This window comes from Papaver somniferum, unplaced genomic scaffold (assembly GCF_003573695.1).
Source record: "Papaver somniferum cultivar HN1 unplaced genomic scaffold, ASM357369v1 unplaced-scaffold_19, whole genome shotgun sequence".
Lineage (NCBI taxonomy): Eukaryota > Viridiplantae > Streptophyta > Magnoliopsida > Ranunculales > Papaveraceae > Papaver > Papaver somniferum.
In genome coordinates, this window is record NW_020628818.1 from 13,622,931 (window position 1) to 13,632,588 (window position 9,658).

The 9,658-nt window shown below is 38.1% G+C and overlaps 1 pseudogene; it reads left to right on the forward strand.

Annotated features, from left to right (window-relative positions):
* The first annotated feature begins 7,079 nt into the window (after nucleotides 1-7,079).
* LOC113338354 lies at nucleotides 7,080-9,347 on the forward strand (annotated as a pseudogene).
* Nucleotides 9,348-9,658: the final 311 nt, after the last annotated feature.

Here is a 9,658-nt window from a genome sequence, read left to right on the forward strand (position 1 = left end):
TTATTTCATCAGTACGAGTGTGTATATATAGAGTGCGAACATTGTTTGTGAACATATAGATGCCTTCGTGATTTACGTGTTCACAGGGACCATGCATATGCATGACTGCCAGATACATCATGGCCGTTGATCGACCTTTGTTGTGTAGTTTTGATCAGTTTTGTGTAATAACTTCATTATTATTTAATGATACAGTATTACTTCTTGGATATTTCATTATTTTGTTCTCCTATAAATTTGGAAGCTCGCTAGACTCCATCGGCACAAAGAAAGAGTTTAATTTTTCTTAATTTTAAATATTAAAAAACGAAAAATTGAAACAAATCAGGAAGAAAGCATGAAGAGAAAAGCTTTACTTTTAATGATGGTCTTAGTGATTGCCTTGCTAGCAGAGCATGCAGCAGCCAAGCCTCCCGGCAAGGGTCATCCGGAGGATCCAAGCAAGTCTAAATTGGACGTCAGCAGCTATACGATATGTTATGTCAGCTGCCTTGCGAAAGATTGTGAGAATGTGCAAGACTCAGACAAGGGACTTGTAAGGCGCAATGCAAAGGAAAACCATGTGCAGCATTTTTCACTGCCAGTACTGCTACTGAAATGGGTTGCATCTCTAGTTGCATGACTACTAAGTGTAACAGTATTCAAAAAGATGTTTCAGCCATAGGGGGAGAGGAATTCCACGGCTGTGTGAACTCTTGCACCAGTGTCTGCGTCAAGGGTCACTAAAAAGCTTTTAAGTTGCCGGGAAGAACTGGAAGATAGCCCCGATTGTTAGCATGTACCTGCTAACCTATCTATTTTATGTACTAAAATAAAAGCCGACTACACTATATGTGTTATATAATATTGTACTAAGTGGCTGATCCACAAATGGACACATCTTATGCGGGGGCCACACAATCACCTAGCATAGGACACATGTGCCATAACATGGCACCCATAGATTGATAGTTATCTCCATGGGAGGATGTTTATCTGATTTTGTAACTAGTATAAATAACCCTTAAGGGTCCGTTCTATGTACAGCTTCAGTGAAGGAAAATAAACTCCCATTTCCCTCCGTCTCATTACATTTGTAATGTCACTCTGCTCTCACTGTTGGTATGTAAGTGCATAGTACTTGTAATTCTGAGTGATGTGAATAAAGACCAAAAGTGTCGTTGCACTTCTAGTTTACATTTATAGAAGTACAACTGGCTTAAGTTAAATAAGCAACTATAACACGTTATCAGCACGAATAGCTCGATGCCGCCAATTGATAAACAAGTGTTCGACGATGTTTATGCCAAGCTGCCGGGGATGATACTCACAAAGCCATATAACTAACTTCACAATTTATATTTGTGTTTTGAGTTGAATTTGTGTTTTTGATTATATATGTGGATAGTAGTACTGACTCTGTTATTTTTATTAATCAGGGTAATAACACTATTAATGGAGGCAAGTTGTTCTACAAGTATTGAAAACTTGTACGAACGTTTTTGGATAAGTGCGGGAAGGTGAGAACCGCGACTCCGTAAACTTTAATAATTTTCCGCTATATTATTTTTGTTATGGTACTTGCGATTTTTAATACCGGCGAAGCGAGAAATTGTTGTATCCCTGGTGGATAACATAAATTTAATTTCTCTTGCTCTAAATAATCTCCAGAAATTTTGAAACAATTCCACCAGAAGTTGGAATTTCGTTTAGCATAGTATGGATGCAAAAGGCACGGTACGCTAGACGTTCGGTCCCAGAAGTGACCCGTTATAAAAGTGCTAGTCGTCCTATTTGCGGTCCCTGAAGTGACCAAGTAGGAAACTTTTCCATAAAAGAGTATCCATTTGTACACTTGTAAATTAATATTTCGTTGACTTTGAAGGTGACGAAGTTGGAGATTTATTGTTATTGTATTAGTACCATATTTGTTTGGATGTTTATCCTTTGTTTTAAGTTTTGTTTATTTTCTTTGCTTATTTTTGTCAGTAATGGATTCCGGAAGCAATCCATGAGATATTGTCGGCTCCATAAGCAGTCCAACATACATTTTGTGCCTTCCTATAATAATCCAAAATTTATGGGTTCCAGCAGTAATCCATAAAGTAGACTCCAGAAGTGGTCTACCGAAATAGTTGGATTCCAGGAATTAACCACGATTTCTTGGGTTCCCGAAGTAGCCCATGGTTACGTAATGATATTGTTAATGACTTATTAATGTATGTCTCTCGTCCAACTATGACATCGGATATGGATTCCTGAGATAATCTATCCATTTTAAATAGACGATAGAGATATTTGTCTCTAAACAAGGGAACAACAAACAAAAAAATTTCGAACCATTTCTGTAACCTTGTAGAGGTTTTGGAAAATGTGAAATGACATTTCGGGTTCGAATAATATGATAGACGGCTCCGGAAGAGCGTGTATCATTTTGGTGGTACAACAGTCATCTTTATTAACGCCTTATAATATTCCGGATTCCTGAAGAATCTGTTGAGTTTTTGAGAATATTTGGCGTTACCACCATGAAACGACAAACGAGCATTTTTATGGAGTATTTTGTTACTTCATTTGTTTTTGTGCCAGAAGCACATCATAAAGAAACGTAAGGCTTTCTTTTATGGGGTGTGCCATAGGAGAACTCGAATAGTCGAGTTCCATAGTGTCATTAGCCATAAGTTTAATGACCCTTGAATTATTCATGCTCAGGCATGATCAGTATGGACACCAAAGTTCTACCAAGATGAGTAGACGATTCAAAATGCTCATGGACATCCTTTACTGAACCTGAAGCTTCTATTAGATAAGGATGTAAATTGTGTTATTGGTCCCTGAGACAATTAGTTGTTAAATTGCATTAACATTAACATTATGGTAACCCATTACTGAATCACCAACATTAACTCCTAGAAAGGATTCAAGGTGAAAATTGCAGGACTTATTCACCCTGCAATATGGACAATTATTTCAATACTTTAATGTATTGATAGACACATCTACTAGATGGTCTCTTGTTATATTAACACGTAATGTTAGATTTTGCCGAACTGTTTGTGCAAATCTTGTGGTTGTGTATCCATTTTTGGACTTTCCACTTAAGTCCATTTATTTTAATGGTAAATTGATAGGCTTTGATGCCTTGTCTTCATTTGGTGTTATATCGAGCATATAGTTAGCACATGTGCGCAGTCGACATGGTCTAGTTGAGTTCTTTGTTTAAGCATCTTTAGTTTATTGCTCGACCAACTATTTACCATCCATTATATCTTGGGAAACAACCTTACAACTTACTTGTTTGTTCCATAACGTCACCTAGCTATATATGTTGGTTTCGATTTATAAGACATTTAAAACCCTGAGATGGTAATGTCTTATTGAAGATGAGACTGTATTCCCGCCGTTAGGGGGAGGAAGTAAACCGTTATAAGGAACGGCGTGAAATATCTCATCTTTTGTCGAGTCTGCAACTGTTTTTGGGATACCTATTGTGTAATTAAATTAAAACCCAAAAACTATCATGAGCAGAATTGTCTTTGAAAATAGGCAATTATGGAACCAAAGGTTTCCAAAAATGAGATAGTAATGTTTCCGCCATGATCAGGAAAACTAAAATGCCACCACAAGTTGGCATGACAACCCTCCACCAGAAGTTTGGAAAGAGTAGGGTCGATAACCTTTAAGGTTCTCCCACTTTAATCAGGGGGAGAAACGTCACCATAAAAGGATAGTGCAAATTATGATAACCTAAAAGGTTTTCCCGCCTTAACCAGGGGGAGAAAGATTGCCACCTGAAGATGGAACGTATTATGTCGACAAATTTAAGGACTTTTCCCTTGAAGTCATAAAGATGACAGACACCACCTAAAGGTTGCAGTAAGCAATGTCGACAATTCAACAGGTTATCTGGTTAAGTATTTATCCTGATCAAACAAAGTTTGGCTGCCGCTAGATATTGGCGTGAAACTATCTTAGTTTGTTTTCTCACACCAAGATATTGGATGTAATTGAGGTGTTGGAGATTACTCGTGATTAAAACAAATAACTGCAGTCGCTCTGGAAATATATTTTCTGTCACTTACTTGAGGATGCAGACACAGGAAGTTGTCTCAGCAGGTTAAATCATGCATCTCGCAGTGACAAAGTCGTGTGTTAAAACACGCTTGAGGCCTGAATAATTGCCTCATATATGCCTCTTAAAAGAAATTCCAATCATTTTTCTAATATGTAGTGCTCTTGAAGAGAGACACAGATAATGCTCGTGGAGACTATCAGAATATGATCCACATTCTCTAAGCTTATACCTCATTAAATTGAGGATATCATAATGCCCCTGAAGTGGCGCTGGTACCAGTCTATGTAATTTTCATGAATATGCATGCACTAGAGAATGTGTTAGATTGTATATAATTGTTGATTACTGTTTACAATAGTGGTTGTGTACCCCTCTGCAGAGGAACATCGACATTGTGATTGGTAGGCATATGACATATTACCTCAAACTAAGGTAGAAGATGGAATCTCTCGAAAAAGCGCAAAAGTTCGGATCCGACTCACACCGTAAAATTGTGAGGCCTGAAAATTACAGGTTGGTGTTTGAGATTAAGTGCAGAGAGAATAGTATTATCGTTTTAAGTGCGATTGAGGGTTTCCTGCTGAACCCCAGGATTGGTTCTGTAAAACTAAAATTATTCTCCTAATATTGATGCACCTTAGCGTGGTAGTCTCTGAAGGACTCTAATTGCATCTTGCTTTGTGATTATATTTGAGACTTTGAAGAATTCGACTTTTCCTAGACCAGGCAGCCACCTGACTTTGTGAATTACGTCGGGTTTGAAATTTAATCATAATCACCATCTTGAATAGGAGAAATTTATGAACAATCTTTTGTGTATTTTATGTCCTTGGTATAAGGTTAAAATCCGGATGAAATGATGATATTATTTTTGGCTTCTTAAGAACCTTAATAGCGTTAAAATCCACGCGTGAACTAAACTATGAGATCTCATTGAAAAGTGAAACATTTGCTCGACCTGAAGTTCGAGTTCATGCTAGCGTAGTCTGTCTGTATAGACTAGAGTATCCAATCTTGATACTCATGATACTTATTGTGCTACTAAATTGGCACTATCACTATGTGATTCCCAAAAGTGGGAAGTGATCTATCTATCTGATACGTACGTAGAAATAATATTTTATGGTCCAGTAGTACCATATACGAATATAATGCATGCATTGTCTTGTTGTGTTCTAATTTTTGTTTTGCATGTTACACTTTTATAGGCTGATATTGGTTCTACGGTATTCATAAGTTTACAAAAGGCCTTTCATTGTTATGCCTGAAGTTAAAGCGGAAAATGAATTGGTGTGCAATGGACTGAGGATTTAAATGCAAGGTGTACAATGGCGATTGTGCACCCGACACAAGACCAGCAGTCAATCCTCCATAAACTGCAAATGGTAAAGCGGTTTTCTGAAGGCTATATAATATTTGCACCACCGATCGCTTTAAGAAGTCATGCTTCAGGGGGAGTAAACTCGTAGAATCATAGGCTGGACTTAAACGCGTTGTACTCTTTTTCCTTCACTAAGGTTTTGTCCCAATGGGTTTTCCTTGTGAAGGTTTTAACGAGGCAGCATATGTGTATGCAACACTGTTATTGGGCGACGTCCGTTGTACTCTTTTGGTCTGGTTTTGTCCCACGTGGTTTTCCAGACGAGGTTTTTAATGAGTCAACATTTGCATCAACGTCGAAATTATTTTGAATTCTAGGCGCTCAGGTTTTGTCCCAAGTGGTTTTCCTAACGCATATCTGTCGGAGGAAGTATTTCCTGGCACTCGGGTTTTTGTCCCAAGTGATTTTTCCTGATGCAATTCTGACGGAAGTCATGGCGATGACCAGTCTCACTCTAAGTTTAGTTTTTTTTCCAAAATGGTTTTCATGACACAGTTTCGGGTTCAACACTGTTCTGAAGACTCGTGTTTTCCTATGTTCAGGTTTTTTTGTCCCAATGGATTTTCCTGACGAGGTTTTTAATGAGATAATAATCTTGGAACGATGGTCACCATCTAAAGTGATAGATATCCGTAGAATTTTTTGATGGAAACAGTGATTGGATTATCACACATTACTCTTAAGTCAGGTTTTTACCACACACAATTTTTCCTGATAAGTTCTACACGAATCCGAACAAGCTGCATCGACAATACTGTTGTGAGCATCCAGCGTTCAGGTTTGTCCTAAATGTTTTTTCTGACGCAGTTCCAACAATGGAAGGAAGTTCGTGACGACCATCATCACTTTCAAACCACCGGTGCTAAGTTTTTCTGGCAAGATTTTGACGAGGACAATATATTATTTTTCTACTCGTTGTTCAGATTTTACATCTTTGAGTTTTTACTGGCGAACGAGGTGGCAATCTTTTTAGACGGTGGATCATCCAAGGGGGAGTGTTATATAATATTGTACTAAGTGGCTGATCCACAAATGGACACATCTTATACGGGGGCCACACAATCACCTAGCATAGGACACATGTGCCATAACATGGCACCCATAGATTGATAGTTATCTCCGTGGGAGGATGTTTATCTGATTTTGTAACTAGTATAAATAACCCTTAAGGGTCCGTTCTATGTACAGCTTCAGTGAAGGAAAATAAACTCCCATTTCCCTCCGTCTCATTACATTTGTAATGTCACTCTGCTCTCACTGTTGGTATGTAAGTGCATAGTACTTGTAATTCTGAGTGATGTGAATAAAGACCAAAAGTGTCGTTGCACTTCTAGTTTACATTTATAGAAGTACAACTGGCTTAAGTTAAATAAGCAACTACAACAATATGTGGTTTTCAAGTTTAATATTAGCTCAGGCGGGACGCCCAAATTCTAGACTACTACTATTTGGGTTGTCTGAACCATCCAAGGTGTTGGACCGGCTTGAGTAAGTGCAACTATGCAATCAGTTGATTTAATGTATTTTCGGTTGTCCTATTATTATATTATATGTGTACGAATCTTTGTGCTTAAAGTTATGCTTAATATGTGCATTTCATACATTTTGATTTAACTTTTCTTTTTTCCTATTTTTATAAAAACTTAGCGAGAGCATTAGTTTAGCCAGGCGTCGCAAACCTTTTTGCAACACAAAAAAAATATGTTTGGCCAGATCTGTATCTAAAGCAAAGATCAGCCTCTGAATCATCATTCATCTATCTCTTTCTTCATTAATTCCACAGTTTCTTCTCTTTGGAAAATTCGATCTTAATATTCATTCATGTTTGGCGATCTAATCTAGATTTTTCGATACCCTCCTCGCTCAAGGTAATCTAATCTCTTCGAGATCTTTCTGCATAAATTTGACTCTGTGGTTAATAGTGTTTTTTTTTTAATCATCTTGGATTTCATAGGGATCGTCGTCGTTGTTGTGTTGTTTTGGGTGTATTTGGCCACATCAATTGGAGATTTTTGCATGTGCTTCTGTTGTGAATTGTGTTTTTATCATGTTTCGAATTAGTTGGATCTTCGTTTTGTTGTTGTGTGTATAGTTTGTTGAGTATACCGGATTGATATGGCTTGGATTCTTGTTTGATCAATACCTGCTAAGTTAGGTTTTCAATGGTTATGAATCTGCTGCTTTTCGAATTTATGTTATTAAACTAATGTCAGTTTGATCCTCTTGTGTTTTGGTTTTGAGTGTAAGCTTGATGTTGCAATGTAAGCTCGAAATAATGTCAATTGGATCCTCTTATGTTTTAGTTTCGTTTGAGAGCTTGATGTTCCTATTCTGAGCTTGAAATATTGTCAGTTGGATGTTTCTTTTGGTCTTGTATTTAATTCTCTAATTTGGACGACTAATCCTTGTTTACTTTATATGCTTTTGCTAAATCTGGGCTTTCTAGGAATAAAATGTTTGTATTTGACAGAATTATCCCTATAGCTGATGAAAAATTGATGTAGTTTCATTTTGGATATCGTATATGTGTTTACATTGAGAATGAGTATATGTATATTGTAATTCTGGTTATCATCATCTGATGAGTTTGTTGTTACAATTGATTTACAGATGCAGATTTTTGTGAAAACCCTCACCCTTGAGGTTGAAAGTTCAGACACCATTGACAATGTTAAGGCTAAAATTCAAGATAAGGAAGGAATACCCTCAGACCAACAACATTTAATATTTGCTGGGAAACAGTTGGAAGATGGAAGAACTACAATATCCAGAAAGAATCCACTCTCCATCTTGTCCTTCGTCTACGAGGTGGCTTGCAAATCTTTGTCAAAACCCTGACTGGCAAGACCATTACTTCGGAAGTGGAGAGTTCCGATACCATTGATAATGTCAAGGCCAAGATCCAAGACAAGGAAGGTGTTCCTCCAGACCATTAGAGGTTGATATTTGCTGGAAAGCAATTGGAAGATGGCTGTACTCTTGCTGATTATAACATCCAGAAGGAATCCACTCTCCATTTGGTTCTTCGACTCAGAGGTGGTATGCAGATCTTCGTGAAAACCCTTACTGGAAAGACAATCACCTTGGAAGTTGAGAGTTCGGATACCATTGACAATGTAAAAGCCAAGATTCAGGACAAGGAAGGTATCCCTCCGGACCAACAATGTTTGATCTTTGCTGGAAAGCAATTGGAAGACGGTCGGACCCTTGCTGACTACAATATCCAGAAAGAGTCCATTCTCCATTTGGTGCTTCGTCTCAGAGGTGGTATGCAAATTTTTGTGAAAACCCTTACTGGGAAGACCATCACTTTAGAAGTGGAGAGTTCAGATACCATTGACAACGTACAAGATTCAGGACAAAGAGGGTATTCCACCAGATCAGCAGAGATTGATTTTTGCTGGGAAACAATTGGAAGATGGGCGTACCCTTGCTGACCACAACATACAGAAGGAATCCACACTTCACCTTGTCTTGCGTCTTCGTGGTGGTATGCAAATCTTCGTGAAGACTTTGACTGGGAAAACAATCACCTTGGAGGTGGAGAGGTCTGACACTATCGATAATGTCAAGGCCAAAATCCAGGACAAGGAGGGAATTCCTCCAGATCAGCAAAGGTTGATTTTCGCTGGAAAGCAGCTCGAGGATGGTCGCACTCTTGCTGATTACAACATTCAGAAGGAGTCCACTCTTCACCTTGTCCTTCATCTCCATGGTGGTAACTGAACGTTTCTTTTGATGGAATTGGTTTCGGAGAAGATTGTTTAGCATCTTTTGGTGTGTTTCGCTATCTATGAGAACTCGTGTTCATGTTTTCTGATCTTTTGTTTTCTGTCTGTGAGAAACTCATCTTTTGTTCGTCGAGTCATCTTTTTTACAGTGCATGAATAAAATTTGCAACATTTGGTGCTATGTACACTTGTCTATTTCTTTGTCAAGATTTTTATCTGGTGCTCGCTCTTTGTTTTAAGTGATCAAATGCATTCAAGTCTACCCAACTGCATTGGAAAAAGAAAAAAGAATAGCTGGCAATAACTAGACTAGATTTCCTAGATTTCTGATGAATCCCAGGGGGAACCACTGTTGATTCCCTGGGAGGGCACACTATTGCAATTCTAACTCAAAAAAAACCCTTGTACTCATAAAGTAAACCCAGAGCAGCTCTCCACCTTCAGTTGTTGTGAAGGAGTTTGAGGATGACTATAATGTCGTTTCCAGCCCCA